The 19,778-nt window shown below is 37.2% G+C and overlaps 1 long non-coding RNA gene across 1 annotated transcript in view; it reads left to right on the top strand.

The window, feature by feature from the left end:
• The window catches only part of LOC133049965 (uncharacterized), a 114,806-nt gene extending 98,215 nt beyond the window's left edge, over positions 1–16,591 (top strand). The window contains exon 3 of the long non-coding RNA XR_009691501.1: positions 16,546–16,591. This is a non-coding gene — a long non-coding RNA (uncharacterized LOC133049965). The remainder of the gene's footprint in view (positions 1–16,545) is intronic.
• The last annotated feature ends 3,187 nt before the right edge of the window (positions 16,592–19,778 follow it).

Genomic DNA, 19,778 nt, shown 5'->3' with positions numbered 1-19,778 from the left:
ATTTAGAATGTAAGGAGTAACACCTTTCTGTCTCCCAATGGATGCATATTTGTCTAAAGACATAGACTACTCTTCCTGTAATATCCACCTTTCCTGGGACCTTATTTTGTGTTGAACCATATCACAATCAGTAACTTGGGGAAAATGTATGATATGATATGATATGAAATGCAGGAAAATGTATGATATGATATGATATGAAATGCAGGCCTCAACAAGTGAAAGGTGGAAAAAACATGTTTCATCAATGCATACCCTGTGTCTCACCTGAGCAGGCAGCCGTTAACTCCTGCTCCAGGTACCTACTGTCTGTAGGTGAAATGAAATTGTGTATGTTGTGCTCACTGTTCCATTGGACCCATTGTTTTCATTTGCAGATCATGATTGAATGGCAAACTCATTTGCTGTAGAATTCAGGAGTAGCCTCCAACTAATGATTATTTTGCAAATTACCTAGCCATCTATCACCTAAGAAAATAACTTTCTCTTCTTTTTAACAGCAAGGGTTGGCTCCTTAAGACTTTAACCTCCAAGGATGAACACAGAAAAAAAAAAAAAAAAGAAAACCAAACTCTAAATCATGCTTTGGGTGTATCTTCTAATTCTCTCTTTAAATTATGTGGGATAAGACGTGCCATTTATATTTTGTCATATTATGCATTGTCTCATTTAAAAATAATTCTAAATAAAAATAAAACAAGTTATAAAGAAGTCAGGCACTTTGTGCTATAATCTTGCATTGTTAAAATATAAAAGTAAATTTGTGTAGAGTATCTCTTGAGGTACATATTTTTCCTAAGATGTCACATGGCTATGGAAAGAAGCTGTGTGGACAGAGGAGTTGCTTATATCTAATCAAGTGGCAAAATGATACAGAGAAACTTGTCTAGAATGAAGGAAAAAAAAACTGCCTTTTGGGAAGCTACATTAAAAACTTAATTTTATTTTCAAATACAGACTTCTCTTCTGGGGATTACTTCTAACAAGCCCAAGATGTGGACTCTTAAATGAATCATTACAACATACAGCCTAGAGTTTGGCCTCACTGTAAACTGTCAAAGGTATAAAAAAACCTGAGCAGGCCATGTGATTTGAGTTAACACACTCAGAGTGAAGTGAATTTAGGTCATTCTTAACCTTCTTGAGTTTTACATGTGCAGTTTTGCTCTTTGGTTTCTTTCTTTCTTCCTCTGATCGATTCCTAGGCAAAGCCAGAGCTCTTCAGGAGAAGGCTGAGATTATAACAGTGTCAGCCTTTGCTTTTAGCAGAGTGATGAGGTTATCAATAATGCATTGGAGATCTCAGGAACCTTGTATGTATGGACATCACAGCTGCCTGGCATTTACTGTAGGACTTGCAGATTTGAGCTGAGATGTCACCGCATCTGCTTTGGAGCCAGTCGTTGATGCCTTCTCAAGAAATCGTGGGGCCATAGGGAGAGCTGCAGATATTATCTAAACGAAACATTGCATTTTAGCAGGTGATTCAGGAATGAAAGTGTATCTATGAAATTGCTTTTTTAAAGAAGTCTATTCAATACTCCTCTAATAATGCTTTGTCTCCCTAGCTCCCTTCTAATGTTTCTAAGTTTTGCTGCTTCTCTGACAAGTTTATTCATATCCTAACAGCTTGCCTGGCAGCAGGGTTCATGCTCTGTACTTGGGCTTTCTGGTCACGATGGTGACTGAAAGTAATGGAGAGGAGGAATAAGAGAGTGTGGAGATGCAAAGCTGTCTCTTGTTACATTTCATCGATCTCATTCTGGTGTCATTCAATTAAGACAGAAATGTGATGGATGGTCTCCACATAGATTCCTGGGTTGCTCTCCATCCTTTGCAGATAAAGCTTTTGTGTTTTATTTTTTGAGTGGGGGAGGGTGAGAAAAGGGCATGGGCAAGTGGAAGAAATCAAAGATGCTATGTGATCTGAATTACAAATCAATGTCTCTCCAAGGATGTTCCAAAATGTCAAACATACCATGTTTATATTTTCACTTCTTTTCTCATACACAGAGTACTTCTGTTGACATATAGTGTAGGTTACTAGAATGTAAAGTAGGGCTAATTCTTGATTATAATTTTCAAAGACTGAAGAACTTAGCTGCTCATAAGTTCATTCTCCTACCAGCTCAAGATAATTAAAAATGAGCCACATGGCAAAAGACTTATCAACTCATGTCATTTTTGAAGTTTGAGAAAGCGAAAAATTCTTTTCTCGCTTTTTAAAGGCCTGGGATTCTTGGTCATCCTTTTGGCAAATATATTTTAAAGCTTGTAAGATGCAAATAGTACATATAGTTATCTTTTGGTTAATAAATAAGTCATTATGATTATCTATGCTACAAAGAAGTATGCTGTCATGAGTTAATATCAGAATTTAGTACAATATAAGTTCTGATCCTTATCCTTGGTGACATGCTTTCCTTAACTGCATCACTCCCTCATATTTGCTGCCAGTGTTATAATGACAGTGATGATTGCTCATGGGTGTGAGAATCTATAAAGGCAATAACTCATGTATGCAGTGTTCTACTTTTTGAAAGAAATTAAAATAATTAGTGCAAACAGATATTACAAAAGCAGGTTATGCTAAGTAAACTCCCTTGGTTCCTTCCAAAGTAACACCAGATTTCAAATGAGTATTCATGATTTTCTAATCAAGGTTACAGCTTCTGATAATTAATGCACAAACCTAAAAGGCAGTGTAGAATAAAAATATAGGCAAGAGTTTTAATATCAGATGAATATGTTAATGTCCAGGCTCCCCTATGTATTTGGTATGTGACCTTGGAAAATATACTTACATCTTCTAGTTTAAAACTTAATTACATTATCTGAAAATAATCAAACAGAATTGCACATTTAAGTATACAGAAATGCTTACTCTATGTTTGTCCTATGCACGTTTGGCACACAGAAGGTATCACACAGGTTTACATTCATCCTGAATCACCCTTTATGATTTTGACACTGAGTAATTTGATCCTCTAATAAGCTTGCTCAGTCATTTGGGAAAGGAATGCAAGCTAAGAAAAATAATACGGTTGGATCCTACCACTTTGAGTCCCGTTTTTTATTTTTTCCCCCCCAGATCCTAATTCATAGAAGCAAATTTGCCAGTCTAATATTTTATTAAAGGACTTCCCAATCTTTCCTTATAAGTTTGTCCTAAAACTGTTGGTGAAAGGAACTCTGTATTAGGTCTTAATCCAATGTATTTATCAAAGAGGTTTTAACTATCATGCTTTAAGTTAAAGGGGAGCAGTAAACTAAAGCAGCTATGTACTAATTTTGTAAAGGTTAAGGGCACCCAGAAGTGATTTATTTGTAGATTTATATTGATAGTTAAAATCCTAACACACTCAGTAAGCTAAAGAACACCAAATCTTGTACTGCTGCACATGTGTAGCCTTATAGGTATTTGTAAAAGTTAAATGTATTTATGTGTGGTGGGATTTGACTCTCTTCATGATTCCTTCCTTCTGAGATCATGTGTGCTTGAATGCAGTGTTTAAAGAGAATTATCTTCATGAATCAAGGCTTACCTAAAGTACTCATCAAAGTGCAACTGGCATCTATTCAAGAAATTGCATCTATGAAGGATAGATAGTAACATATAGTTTTCCTCTATGAACAAAACATAAATAATAACTAGGGTCTTTCTGGTGAAAGAGTGTTTTTATCCTAAACTTTGCATATTTTTTTTTCAATTATCTGCTTTGTGTGCGCAGTTTCTTACATCCATTCTGAAATCTACCAGTGCTTAGCTTGAAGATATAAATCGCTCACAAATTCCTACAGTCACACACAAGCATTCCACACTCACTGAGCATTACAAGGGAATATACGTATTTGTGTGTTTGGATGGGGGATTAATACAGTCAATTAACTCATTTCATAGATGGTATGAGACGTGCTTGTTGATGTCCTAGGGTAATGTTCATTTTCCAACCAAAGATAGGGATGGCCATGCTGTGTTTGGTGATTCTCAATCACCCTTTGAGGTATTTCAGCCCTAGTCTGGGGGCGGGGGGTGGAGAGTTTTTCTACTCTCTTGGGTCTAAGAAGGTGCTACTGTAAAGCAGCTTTGTAAGTTGCCCCACAGAAAATATTAGGTTGGCCAAAAAGTTCCTTTGGGGTTTTTGTACAATGTTACAGGAAAACCCAAACAAATGTTTTGGCCAACCCAGTATTTCAAAAGGTGGACTTTATGAAAAATTACAAATAATCATTATTTATAGAAAAAGACCCCCAGACTGAGTTCTTACCTTCTGCATTATAACTTTCCTTGTTTGATTCCAGGAGGACATGTCACCTAAGACTTGTGAGTATCTTAAATCCCTTTTACTGCTTTCAACACAGTTTACAGGGTAATTCAGCACGAGTTGCCAAGGACATGTTTTTCTTTAAAAATTCTTTTGCTGCCTTCAGCTAAAGTGAATTCCTCCTTCTTGTTGTTTACCTTCTCCCTCTTTATAGGCTCTCTTTTTAATAGAAGGTGAGCATTGTGAAGTTAAAACAATTGCAGATGATCAAAGAATATCTGTTGCAGTAATCATGCTGATAATACTAACAGTGTCCTCAGGAAACTGAATGTTGCTGTATTGTCTCCATTCCTATTTTATGATCATTAAAGGAATTTCAAAGCTGATGCCACCCTTAGTCCCCGGTTGTCCCTTCTTTTCAACATTTACTCTTAACACTACAGAAAAGGCATCTTCTCCACAAAGTTTAAGCATCTGGCCTACATTTAATATTAAACTCATATGATGTTCTGGACATTTTGTTCATATAGGGTATGAATGATTTCAAGTCAATAACTATATACAAATTAGTATTAATGTTTATCATTTTATGTCTATTGTTAGATTTTTTAGGATCTGACCAGTATTTCTCTGTGATGCTCTCTCTCTCTTTTGTTCTGGTTCTTAGAGAAACCTTAGCCATTATGCATGGCTTTCTGGCCATAACAACGTGGCTTAGAAAGCTTCTTTAATGAGCAGTCCATTACCACATATTTCAAATAGATTGTTCTTTTCCAACTTAAAAATCTTTCATAATAGTATTTTTGTTAATGTTCCACACTAGACAACTCCAAATTGCTCTCCTCCAACTGAAATTCTGCTTCACTTAAATCCATTTTCTGTGTTGGCTGTCTCTTTCTCCTTTATTTTTCACACTTTACTCATCTTCGCTTCTCTAATTATGTTGGCAAATCTTTGGAATCATAAAATTAGAGTTTTAGTCTTGGCATGAACCCGAGGCCCACTAAGGTCATAATTGCTCATATTAAATAGAAAATTTAGAAAATGTCCTTGCCTTGTGGGAAACAGACTTGATGCCTTATTAAAGAATCAACTTATTATCTTGGAGTTTGTGGTATACAGTTCTTCATATTTTTCTTTCTCTCCATGGACTCTGGCACACAGGAGAGGAGTCAATGAATGCCTGTTGAAATAACTATGAATCTTTATGTCATAGTTTGAAGCTATTTTTAATACAAGATGAGTTAAATTTTAAGCTTCTCAAATACAGATTTGCTAATAGTGCATATTTTCTGACCATGTACAGAAGTTTGAGTATTTTATAAGTATGTCTTGATAATTCTTCATCAAGAATCTATTGCTCTAGGGGAAAAAATCAGGGCCTTATATTTCCATTTGCCCTCAGACCATTTCTTGACAATTAGTATTAGAATTGATATTTCCATGATTTTTATATTTGAAGATACAAGCTTGTTTGGTGAGTATGATTCTTTTTGAGAACTCCTAGTGGTTTGCTACACATGGAAATGTGGCAAGCCATTTTGGAAGTATAATTTCAAGAAATATGCTAAGAATATAAGATACACACCAAAATCACACACATTAAAACATACTTGAGAATAATAATGAAACTTTTTCATGTTGACATATCTTCTCACTGTACTCTCATCACGACCTGTACCAACTCTCTCATCAAAATCCAATTTATCCCTGTGGGTTTTTCTGTTTTGCTTTGTTTTCAGTCACTAATGAGAATAATATCAGCTATTTGGCTGTCCACTTGAATTACTCAGATCATTATTGAACCAGAGTTGTTTCTGACCACTGGGCACAGCAAGCATTCTAAATGATGGACTTGTAACAGATTGAATCAAAAATGTGGGAAGGGAGAAGGAATTATCCGGACAAGCTGATCAATGGGAGTAGATGTAAAACAGAAATGGGACCATGCTGCTTTCCACTTGTGAGTTGAGAAGAAAGAATGTTGGTGGTTTCTATGCATAAATGGAGACATCTTAAAGTTCAGATGTGCACCTCATACCTCATTTTTGTCATGTTAGATATTTCTTGTCTTTTTTCCCCACCAGTAAAAGTGAAGTGAGTCGCTCAGTTGTGTCCCACTCTTTGCGACCCCAAGGACTACACAGTCCATGGAATTCTCCAGGCAGCCTATACCTTCTCCAGGGTATCTTTCCAACCCAGGAATTGAACCCAGGTCTCCCACATTATAGGCAGATTCTTTACCAGCTGAGCTACAAGGGAAGCCCAAGAATGCTGGAGTGGGTAGCCCATCCCTTCTCCAGCAGATCTTCCCAACCCAGGAATTGAATCAGGGTCTCCTGCATTGCAGGCTAAACAAAAACTCACTCACTATTTTAGGCTGAGCCTCAAAAAGGATATGCACCTCACCTTGGGCTTAAGTTTTCTAGAGTTCTGTTGTATTTCTTCAGAAAACTTACTTGATCATTTTACCCAGAGGTGATAAAGCCCTCAAAGTTTAACTCTCACAAATTCGAGTTTATGAGACTTTTGGAGAGAAAAAAAGAAAACTACCATGGATACATAGAAACATATATTTTGTTTCCTGGTCAAAAATTTTCTTATCAGTATAATGGACAATTTAGGAGACCATATTAATGTTTATATACTGCTTATAAATTCTGCATATTAACCATAAAGACTATAACATAATTATCACCTGAAGCTCCAATCAGGTGTCGGAGTTCTTGACTTGGTTTGGGAGGGGATTCCTTCAAATGGACTCTGTTATCACATCCTTCTTTAGTATTCATGAAGATCATCACCATTTACAAGCAAAATCATAGAAAGGCTAATGTAACTCAAAAATCGACAAAAATGACCTTAAAAAGTAAAGCTCCGAAGAACGAATGAGTCACCAACAAATTGAAGCCTTTCACTGGCGTAGTTGTATATTTTGATCCTTTTTGTTTCTCTGTTTGTTAGCTTTGGTTTAAATAAGTATCAGTTTACCTAACTGATTTCAAATACAAAGTTTCAAATGCAAAATAAAGTTGGATTAGATGATCTGCAATACTGCTGCCAAAGTTAGACATTTATAATTTCACAAATATGTGACAGAAGTCTCCAAACAACTATACTATTTTGTATCCTTTCTGAATTTTGGAAAGTAGACTTTATGAATTTTTTTTTTAATCAGCAAAAATGAGTGAAAGGCCTCTTACGTAAGCATTATGCTCAGCGAAGAGTGATTATGAGTGTACAAGACATCACTCTTACCTTAAGCAACTTTTAAGCAGTAACAAAGCAATTTTGTTAGATAAAAAGCACTTAGAAACAAAAAGAAAACTTAAAAACTCTGAGTTGGTTCTAAGTGCTCAAGATTGAAGATCAAGAAGGGATATAAATGATACTGTTTTCAGACTCCAGGAAAGATTTAGGCTCTTCTTTATGTGACCTGGAGCACTCAGAGAAGGCTTTTGGTATAACTGTGTTTTCAGAATGGTTCTGAAAGAAAGTTAGAGGTAGAAAAGCCAACAACAATAACAACAAAATTTCAGCAAACTCTATTTCTACTCCCAACCTCAGGGCTGTGGGAAACCACATGTTTTACGTGGAGAAAATGGACCCATTAATGATTGCCCCTGGGCATCATAGAGGTGATCTATGATCAAAAAGAAGATTAATATCTGTTGTATATTTCTTTTCTGGCTGGAATTAATCATTGGTTTTATGATCCAAATCAAACTATGTGTCCCAATGAATAATTATGTAGGTATGATTATTCATTCATGTAGGTAGGCATAAAATGGTAGAGGCAATTTTGTATTTGTGGGTGAGTGGATATGTGTAGGAGCACTTTTTTTCATTTCTTGAATAAATCTGTATATATCTGCCAAAACCTTTTAGGTGTTTTCGGACTAAGTTGGAATGTTACAGTCTCAGAATGATGGAGAAACATGTATAATATGCCATAAGAAGTAATAATATGTATGAAACACACTTGATTTCCCACTTATCCACTTCTAAACTCTGGCTCCTTTCCAGTTTTCCTTGTCTCAATAAATGGCACTAACATCCACCTAGAACCTCAAGTGGAAAACCGAAGTATGATCCTGGCTTTCTCTCTTTTTCTGAGACCTGCATCTTTTCCATTAGCAAGTCCTGCCAACCTGATTTCTAACTCTCTTCCTACACAAATACTTCCCTCTATGTCTAAGACCTCCACTCTTCCTGGAGCCACTGGTATTTCTTGTGGAGGCTGTCACAATACTCTCTATTTCTGTTTCACTCTTTTCTTCGTAGAGTTAACTTTTTAGATGACAGTCAAGGTAATTTTTCAAAGACTTTCAAAGGCTTCTCAGAAAAAAAAAAAGAATCAAACCCCATCCCCTTGAACCTGCATTAGGAGACCTCTCCCTATATGCTGACTTCATCTCCTACCACTCTCCCAACTGTACATCCTGTCCTAGTGATGCTGGCCTTCATGGAGTTCCTCTAACATGTCATGACCCTTCACACAATTGTCAACTGACTTTCCCCTTACTACATTCAGACCACTTCTAAACTATAACTTCCTCAGAAAGACCATCTCTGACCTCCCAACCACTGTTTAAATCTCATTACTCTCTACTTCCTTACCCTAATTTGTTTTATGACATTCAGTTCAGTTCAGTCAGTTGCTCAGTCATGTCCGACTCTTTGTGACCCCATGAACTGCAGCCCACGCCAGACTTCCCTGTCCATCACCAACTCCCAGAGCTTACTGAAACTCATGTCCATCGAGTTGGTGATGCCGTCCAGCCATCTCATCCTCTGTCGTCCCCTTCTCCTCCCACTTTCAATCTTTCCCAGCATCAAGGTCTTTCCCAGTGAGTTAGTTCTTTGCATCAGGTGGCCAAAGTATTGGAGTTTCAGCTTCAGCATCAGTCCTTCCTATGAATATTCTGGATTGATTTCCTTTAGGATGGACTGGTTGGATCTCCTTGTAGTCCAGGGGGACTCTCAAAAGTCTTCTCCAACACCACAGTTCAAAAGCATCAATTCTTTGGTGCTCAGCTTTCTTTTTAGTCCAACTCTCACATCTATACATGACTACTGGAAAAACCATAGCTTTGACTAGACAGACCCTTGTTGGCAAAGTAATGTCTCTGCTTTTTCATATGCTGTCTAGACTGGTCATAGCTTTTCTCCCAAAGAGCAAGTGTGTTTTTAATTTCATGACTGAAGTCACCATCTGTAGTGATTTGGAGCCCCCCAAAATAAAGTCTCTCACTGTTTCCATTGTTTCCCCATCCATTTGCTGTGAAGTGAAGGGACTGGATGCCATGATCTTAATTTTCTGAATGTTGAGTTTTAAGCCAACTTTTTCACTCTCCTCTTTCATCAAGAGGCCCTTTATTCTTCTTTGCTTTCTGCCATAAGGGTGGTGTCATCTGCATATCTGAGGTTATTGATATTTCTCCTGGCAATCTTGATTCCAGGTTGTGCTACATCCAGCCCAGTATTTCACATGATGTATTCTGCATATAAGTTAAATAAGCAGGGTGACAATATACAGCCTTGATGTACTCCTTTCCCACTATGGAACAGTTATGACGTTAGTACTTGCCAATACCTAGATTCATGTTCTATGTTTGATTATTGTTTTTTTCCTCCATGTAAGCTCCAGAAAAACAAATAAGGTCTCTTTGCTCATCTCTAGTATCTAGGAGAATTTCAGGCACATAAGAATTATTCTGTTAGTACTTACCAAAAAATATGTTAAAGAAACTAGAACATAGTTTGGAATACTATGTAAATGAGAAAATTTTTTTCTAGCCAAGAGGACCTGAATTTAAATCTCAGTTTGGAGTCATGCATACCTTCTGGATTTGGGGATATATCACCAAACACCTGAGTTTTCTTTTGAAAAAATGGGAATGTCACTACCTATCAGAATAATTTGTAGAGAGGATTAGAGGTAATGAGCATTATAAACACTACCATTGGCTAATATAGATGATACTGATCATTGTAACAGCAATGATGTTGATGATAATTATAAGAGTAATATGAAAGTTCCCTGGATTCAGGTCAGAGTACCTCACCAAAAAACAACAATACCCACCCTTCAGTTATTACCAGGGACTTTCTGATTTGAATATACAGCCTTGAGAAATAGAATAAGAACTGTAGCTTAAAGTGTTTAAACTCATATAGGAGAAACAATGAAAATTACGTAGGAGAGAACAGTCTCATTTTGGAAAAGAAATTGACCCAATGACCTAATGTATCTTTTTATTATTTCAAGCCAGAGTGTATATGTTTAATTCATAGAATAATTATGATTATTTTGATCATGATTATAGATAAGAAAATTCATAAAAGCAATTCCTCACTGCTTCTATGTTGAAATACACTTAGATGAAAGTTGTACTCCTATCAGGAAAATTGGATTAAAACACACACCCACCAAGGATTTCAGTATTGAAAAGTTTTTCTATACAATATATTAAAGTTCACTGACTAGATTAATCCCCACTTACACTTTGTGTGAATTATAAAAAGGTACCCTTTCCTCTGTGCAGGTACCGCATGCACATTTGCTAGTGTAATTGGGCTTGTGCTTATGTTTTGGTGAGCAGAGTATGAACTGGATTTCAGCCTCATCTTGCTAGGTGGTGTCCCTTCTAGAGAGCGCCCAAACAATCATAGGCAGGGGCCTGGTAAATATTAGATGGTGAATGTGATGACAGAACAGGATTCTGAATAGGATGAACTGAAGATAGGTCCATGGTTTCAGCTCACTTATGCTTTCCTTCAACTGGAAGCTTGAGCAGTATGCAGAATAAATGAGACATACGGTTTCTATAATAGAAAAACCATGATAACCATGTTGTATTTAATCATAGCTCACTGAATATTGCTAATTCACATTTTAATAAAGTACTACATTTAATTGTAGTTCACTGATGATTGTTCATTTAAATTCTAAAATATTACTATGGTCCAAGTAGCATGTTTGTGAATATTTTAAGTCTAAAAAGATATTTGGGTAAATTTGTTGTGGTGAGGAGGTCAGGGTAGGAAAGGGAGGAGTTGATCAGGAAGTTCTGCTTAGAGAGCACCTTCAGTGCTAGATTTTATTCTATTGATCTTTATTGAGCACCCACTTCTCTGATGGAAAATATAGTTGTCAAAAATATTTGAAAGCAACTGGGAGCACAGTATCAGTGTATATATCAGGTTACAGTCATACTGATGCCTTAACAAGGAAGGCAGGTCAAAGGAAGAAAAGTCTACATACTAACAGGTAGATTAGAGAAGTTCCGTGGGTGAAGCCGTCTTTCATTTGGAACCCTTCAATGGCAAGACCACTCTGTCATGTTAATGTCACATCCTAGTTGTCTGTGTTAAGGCTGGTCTTTTGAACAACTGAAAAAGTGAAAAATTTCAGCTGAAGGGAATGAACATGAATGAAGGGACGGTTGGAAAAACAAAGGCAGAGCCTCTTCAAGGGACGGTAGATAATTCATTTTGGCAGGAGGGCAGGGAACATACATGGAAAGAAGGGGATGCCTTGAACTTGATAAGATACAAAGGACTCGTGATGTAGACCAAATTCTATAGGAGTTTGCATTTTTCTGTTTTCCTTTCTTTTTCAAAGTAATATGGTTTCCTTGAAGACTTTTGAACATGACCAGATCTGTCTATAATTTATAGTGAAGGCTTTGTCTTATGTGTGTAGAATGAATCATCTGAGTGAGGGGAAGTGATGGTATTTAGAAGAAAATTTGTTTTTAAAAATCAATCAGTTTTTAACTGTTCTGGGTCTTCTTTGCTGTGCGCAGGCCTTCCCTAGTTACAGAGTATGGGCTCAATAGTTGTGGTGCATGGACTTAGATGCTCCACAACATGTGGGATCTTGCTGGAACAGGGATCAAACCAGGGTCCCCTGTATTGCCAGATGGGTCCTTAACCACAGGACCACCCGGGAAGTATTAAAAGAAGATTCTTGTGTAAGATCTTAGAGAAGCAATAACGACTTCACAAAGATAAGGAAGATCAAGGCTTGGCATGCTATAGGAACTGTTCAGATGAAAGAAAAAATGGAGAAGGAAGAGTTAAAGAGGACTCTAAAGTTTTATCCCTGAATTAACAGAAAAATGATTTTGTGATGAACAGATTGGGTAAAGCCAAAAGACATCCTTGAACTCAGGGAATTCATAAAATATATTTCTTCTTAAGAACATGGGCAAGAAGATCTATACTGTTGAGCAAGTTTGCCTTTAGATTTATGATGGGTTTTTAGCTCCTTTACAATTCTTTAAGACAGTATGAATTTCTGTTTATTCTTTAAGCTTCAAGACATACAGTCATCTATTTATTCACATATCCCTGTTTTATTTCAGATGATTTAAACAGATTTGATTTGCAAGTGTAAGTGAACTCATGTATTTAATCAAGAATGTGTAAAGACATAATACTGAATTAAAGCCCTTTAATGCTGGTGTTTAAATATCTGTCTTTTTCAGATATCCCAGATACATATTACCCTTTAACTCTGCCCTGGCAATGATGATTTGCTTCTTAGCATTTTTTATTTTGTATTGGGATGTAGCCAGTTAACAATGCTGCGATGGTTTCAGGTGAACCGAGAAGGGACTTAGCCATACATATACATGTATCCATTCTCCCCCAAACTCCCCTCCCATATGTGCTCCGTATAACATTGAGCAGAGTTCTCTGTCCTATATAGTAAGTTCTTGTTGGTTATCCACTTTAAATAAAGCAATTTAACTTTTTAAGATAAGTTTAAACCTACAGAACAGGTTTCCCTGGTGGCTCAGATGGTAAAGAATTTTCCTGTGATGTGGGAGACCTGGGTTTGATCCCCAGATTGTGAATATCCTCTGGAGAAGGGAATGGCTCTCTACTTCAGTATTCTTGCCTGGAGAATTCCATGGACAGAGGAGCCTGGAGGGCTTTAGTCCATGGGGTTGCAGAGGCAGACACAACTGAGCAACTAACACACACACATACCTGCGTAAATGTTACAGAATAGTACATAGATTTTCCATATACCCTTGACCCCGCTTCGTCTAACATTAATATCTTATATATGTGGAGTTCAATTATCAAAACCAAGAAACTAACATTTGTATTGATGACTGATTTTAATGCTATTAGTCTCTCAATAATTTTTATAAAAAAGTAAAATATATGTAGAAAGAAGAATATTATAACCTATTATTTATATGCTCTGAATGCTATTTTAAACTTTTAACAGTGAGAGCCAATATGATGAACTCTACACTGTTAGCCAATAGTTATGAACATGAAGAAGAAGAAGAAGTGAAGTGAAGTCGCTCAGTTGTGTCCGACTCTTTGCGATCCCATAGACTATAGCCTACCAGGCTCCTCTGTCCATGGAATTCTCCAGGCAAGAATACTGGAGTGGGTTGCCATTTCCTTCTCCAGGGGATCTTCCCGACCCAGGGATTGAACCCAGGTCTCCTGCATTGCAGGCAGATGCTTTACTACCTGAGCTACCAGGGAAGCCCCAGTTATGAACATAACCTACCATAAATGATCCTAACACTCTATTATGGACACCATTTTTGCTATTTATTTAGGGTTCCAGCAAACAATTTGACCTGTTGTAGTTGACATGTTGCTGTTGTTGTTATTGAGTTGCTAAGTCATTTTTAACAGCCTGCAACCCGCCAGGCTCCTCTGTCCCTGGGTTTCCCTGGCAAGTATACTGGGTCAGTTGCCATTTTCTTCTCCAGGGGATCTTTTCGACCCAGGGATTGAACCTGTGTCTCCTGCCTTTGGAGGCGGGTTCTTTACCACTGAGCCACCTGGGAAACCCCTTTCACTGACATAACTGTTTGCAAATAACAGAAGTTTACAAACAAAAATAAAGTTAAAAAAAGAAAAAACTGTGGGTATTGTTGGATATAAAATGTCAAGTTTAGGAGTGACAGAAAACACCATCAAGAAGATGGTTTAGACAGTGGAAACACATCAGTGGGCAATTAAGGATTTTTGGAAATTATACAGCATTATTAAGGGCATTATTCATATCTCTGGAGCCTAGGAGGAGTGGCCAGCAATTTGCAGGGGGATAGAAATGAAATTTATGTTTGGTGAGGACTTTTATATTCCTCTAATAGAATTTTATGAGGGGCTGACTTTTTGGCCTGGAATCAACCTTCTCCAGTAGAAATGCTTCCAGCCTTATTTCAGCACCCACCCTCGTTAAATACCCTCATTCACCCAATTGCTTAAGCCAAAAACCCAAAAGTCACCCTGGACTTATCTTTTTATAATTCCCTAAGTCTGATTCATCAATGAGTGCTATTACTTCTACCTCATAAATGTGTCTTTAAACCATCTCATTCTGTTCGTCTCAGCTGCCACCACCCCAGAATGTGGCTCTGTCCTCTCAGACCAGAAGCATTGCAATAGCACCCCGACTGTTCTTGGAATTTATCCTTATCCCTCTCTAACCTCTTCCTCATACTCAAGCTGGATTTGTATTTTTAAATCATAAATCTCATTATGTCACTCTTTCCTTAAGATTTTCCAAGTCTTTCCATTGCACACAGATTGAAGGACCTAAAACACATCCAGAAATGGAATACTATTCAATGCTAAAATGAAACAAGCTATCAAGTCATGAAAAGATATGGAGGAACCTTAAATGTATATTACTAAGTGAAAGAAGCCAATCTACAAAGGCTATATGCTGTGTGATTTCCACTTCATGGTGTTTTGGAGACTATTAAGATAAAGAAACAGAAAAAAAAAAAAAAAAAAATCAATGGTTGCCAGAGGCTAGGTGTGAATAGATGGAGCACAGAGGACTTTAGGGTAGTAAAACGCTTCTGTATTTTGATATTATGGTATATATAATAATATGTTGCTGTTGTCATTTAGTCACTAAGTCATTTTCAGCTCTTTTGTGACCCCATGGACTGTAGCCCACCAGTGTCCTCTGTCCATAATATTTCACAGGCAAGAATACTGGAGTGGGTTGCCATTTTCTTCTCCAGGGGATTTTCTCAACTCAAGGATCAAACCTTCATCTCTTGCATTGGCAGGTGGATTCTTTACCACTGAACCACCATTATGTTACATACGGTAGCATCACACAGTTATAAGGGCTTCCCTGGTGGCTCAGTCGGTAAAGAGTCCGCCTGCAGTGTGGGAGACCTGAGTCGATCTCTGGATTGGGAAGATCTCCTGGAGAAGGGAATGACAACCCACTCCAGTATTCTTGCCTGGAGAATCCCCATGGACAGAGAAGCTTGGTGGGCTACAGTCCATGGGGTCACAAAGATTTGGACACGGCTGAGCGACTAAGCACAGCACAGTATCACACACATAATTTATGTATCATATGTGTCATATAATTTCAGTGGTGGATAAATATTGTTATGTGTTTGTCCAAAGCCACAGAATGCTCAACACAAAGAGTGAATCTTCACAAACCTCCAGTATAATAATCTGTCAGTGTAGGTCCATCAGTTGTAAAAAGTGTACCACTCTAGTGAGTGAGGTTGATAATGAGGGAAGTATGAATGTAGGGGCAGACATATTGAGAAATCTCTGTACCCGCCACTCAATTTTGCTGTGAATCTATAACAGCTCTAGTAGATTAAGTATTTTTTTTCAAATGTCCTAGAGGCATTGCATAAATTGTCTGCTGCCTAATCCATCTAAACTCATCTCTCCTTTTGCCCAGAAGAGATCTGCTCTAGGTAAGATGTCCATGGCCCAGGAAGCAAAAGGGAGAACCTTTTCTTCTTCCCCACTTAAGGCTTATATTGCTCCTTCAGCATCTTTCTAAGGGAAATTTCTAAAATACAGTAACAAAGTTGCAGTAGGGAAGAAAACAAGTATCAGAAAGTTTTCATTTGACTGTTATTGTATTAAAGTGACTTCATACTCTCTAAGGTGGGTAGTTGTCTTAAGCTCTTGGGGTGCTTTTAGATGCACATCAGAGGTCCCCACTATGGCCATTCAATTGCACTTCCTGTGCATGGACTAATATATTTTTCTCTCTTAGCTGTGCCAATATCAGCTTGCATTTTGTGGGGATCTTTTCCACACAGACTCTCTCATGGCTTCCAACATCCTTCCAGGTGCTTCTCTAGGCAGCTGTTCTTCATTGTTCCATGGGTCATTCTCATGCATTTTTTGCAAGAATGAACTCTGGAAAGTCAAGCACATGTCAACATAATAGGAAGCTCTTCTTTAATCTGACACGAAAGCAACTAGCTCATCCACGTGTGTCATTTATGTTGTCCAGGCAGGAGTAAAAGACAGTTGAACTCGGCCTCCCAGCTTCAACTCTCCAAGTGTTCCTACGGAAACTCCACCACTAAAATTGATTGGAGGGGTAGACACAATGCTCCTGAAAGAAATCTTCAGAAAACCCTCTCACAACTCCAAGCCTTTTCTGTGTGTACAGAGTCACCTGCTTTGATATTCTATAAGGAGGTCTGTCTCACAACTCGTTTTGGAATCTACTATCTCATATGTTGTTACCCCAGTAAAAATCTTTTAACGTAGTGCACCATTAGTTATATAAAATAGATAAGAGCTTCTATAAAGTGACAAGTTTAACTCTCTGGTTTTTTATTTAATTTGTCAAATTGGTTATTTAAAAGGCATTTTAGTATGTAAAGAAGTATAGATGACTCACCAAAAAAGTTTTTAATGGAAACCAAAATATTGATTGCATTTATAAAACTGCACTTGACATTAAGTGAAAAATTCTACAAATAAGTGTATTAAGCATTCCTTGTGGCCTTATTTTCATCTTTTACATGGTTAAATATAAATCTCCAGGAAGGGGTGAACCTAGTTATTATTCTTTTAAGAGGTGAGAGATATTTGTTTGGTGAGAAATTCACTAAAGGGAAGCTCCAATTAAAAATGTCAACTACAGCACTTCCATGGTAATTTAAAGCATGTTGCTGTTAATCATGTATTTTAATATCTAGAATTTACAGTCCTGTAATCATTTGTCTTTAAGGGGCTGAAAAAGTACAATAAAACTTGTGATTAAGTATCTCAGTTGGCAGAAACACGTTGTAATTTAGCTTAATAGTAGTGTTTTATTAATTTCAAAGTTGTGATTTTGGTCATAGATTACTAATATTTATTCCAACTGCTTTATCTAATCTTTGGAGCTCCTTTTGGTTTTAATGAATTTATTTTTATCTTCATCTGATAGATCTAATCAGTTAAAAATTCGTAAAACTGAAATGGTATTTTAATTCAACATTCCTGGTTATTGTTCAGTAGAAAATAGTATTGTACTTATTTGTAGCATCAAAAGTAATATGTATTTATTCAATTCATCAGTTGTTAATAAACTTAAAATACCTGATTCAGTCTTTTTAATGTGTTGTGATGCCCTTAAACTTTTCAACTGAATATTTAAATAGCTGATACAGTTAAATATAAAATAATCTCATTGGCAAATTATTTTACCATGTGACTAGTCAAAGGATGCATAGGATGCAGCCATTCTTGGTAGAAAATGTTACCTATTTTGGCTTCTAGGAGCAAGTACCTCACCTGAGAGCTGAAGCAATCCACATTAGCATTTACTTTTAGGCAGATACTTGTTTAATTAGCTCCAGGGAACAAAAACCATAAACTAATATCCCAAGTGTGCAGTTTTTCAGTTAAGAAGATTTAGGAAGCCTGAATTATACCCCAGATGATACAGGATTATGTTTTTATATTGTTAACAACCACTGCTTAATATATTAAGTCATCCTTGATGGTCCCAGAATTTTTACTTGATGGTCCCAGAATTTACAGGTGTTAAAAAGTTTTCGAATCTGTCATCTCATTCCTGAGAGATATTATCTCAGGAGGCTCCCGCTACCCTGGGAATAAGATCCAAACTCCTCCCCACAGGCCTATTAGTCCTTGAGCGGTGAGTTCCTGCTCCTGCATCCCAGCTGGCCTCAAGTCCGTCCTCCTCTGGCCTCTGGCTGGTTCTAGCAGCCCTGATCTCCATATATTGCTTCCGATATGCTGGGAGTCTTCCTGCCTTGGGTTCCTCACATTCTAGTGGAGAAACCGAATGCGGTTCTTCCCATGGCTTGGTCATTTTCAATTTCTAAATCTCATTTCACCTTTTGCCTCTGGAGACCTTTCCTCTTGGCCTTTGCCGACTACCTTCTCTATGTAGAAGGGCTTCCTAGGTGGCTCAGTGCTGAGGAATCCGCCTGCCCATGCAGGAGACACAGGAGATGTGGGTTTGACCCCTGGGTTGGGAAGAATCCCTGGGGTAGGAAGTGGAACCCACTCCAGTATGCTTGTCTGGGAAATCCTGAACTCACTCCTCCTTTTCAGTCTCCTTATTCTGCGTCATAGCACATAATCGCTTTTTAGAAATTTGTAATTACATGTTTAGCATCCAGAACATTGCTGAATAGATATGCAACAAATATTTGTTGAATGGACAATGTCCTCAAAACCTGGGAAGGCACAAAGGCAATTTAAACATGTTAGTCGGCTGAATGAGTGGATTTAAGACTTGATATAAAATATTGTCAGTATCTATTTCACTTTATTAGTTATCTCAGAAATGACTGTTTTGACAACAGATCTGTATTAAATGATCCACAACCCCAAAGAACAGTTGCCAGTTTGTTGCAAGTTTTCAAGGCTTATCATATTAATCCTTTTAAATTATATATAACATTATTGGTCAGGAGCTTCCCTGGTGCTCAGACAGTAAAGCATCTGCCTGCAATTCAGGAGACCCAGGTTTGATCCGTGGGTTAAGAAGATCCTCTGGAGGAGAGCGTGGCAACCCACACCAGTACTCTTGCCTGGAAAATCCCATGGACAGAGGAGCCTGGTGAGCCCCAGTCCATGAGATCACAAACAGTAGGACATGACTGAGCGATTAACATTTCATTTTCATTTTTTGAGTCTCAATAGAAGAAATAACACTTTATACAAATACTGTCATGTTAAAAATTTTTTAGCAGCTTTTAAAAGTAAAACATAGGTGGAAATGTCAGGTTTTTTTCCTGTTTTTAAAACAGTGATTCATAGTCAAATACATACAATTGAGGTATTGTGGCTTTTGATAGCAAAGACTATAATACTCCAAATATCTCAATTTTATTTTTCAAATTAGGTAGAAATTGAGAAGTGTGAGCCAGGGCAGTGGGCACCTAGAAACAGATTAGAACTTGAGACTTTACTCTGAGGAATCATATTGGCTGAGACATTTTCTCCTAAAGTCAGAATGACACATATATTCTTTGATTAGAGAACAATATAGCTAATAAACTGCATTGCATCTACAGTCCAGATCAACAATGAAAGCATATAAAGTTTTCACTGCCCACTTAGGAAATATTATATTTTTCTATAATGTGATAAATTTATCAGTTTTAGTTCATAATTTTTTTTTTCAAAATGTGATTCAGCCAGTGGAAAAGTAGCAGTAAATTATATTACTTAGATTTCTTTAAAATCTCTTCAATAAAGAAAATATTGGACATA

The sequence above is a fragment of the Dama dama genome, chromosome 31 (assembly GCF_033118175.1).
Source record: "Dama dama isolate Ldn47 chromosome 31, ASM3311817v1, whole genome shotgun sequence".
Taxonomy (NCBI): domain Eukaryota; kingdom Metazoa; phylum Chordata; class Mammalia; order Artiodactyla; family Cervidae; genus Dama; species Dama dama.
Note: the sequence above shows the minus strand (reverse complement) of the source record. Positions and strands in the feature narration are given on the sequence as shown.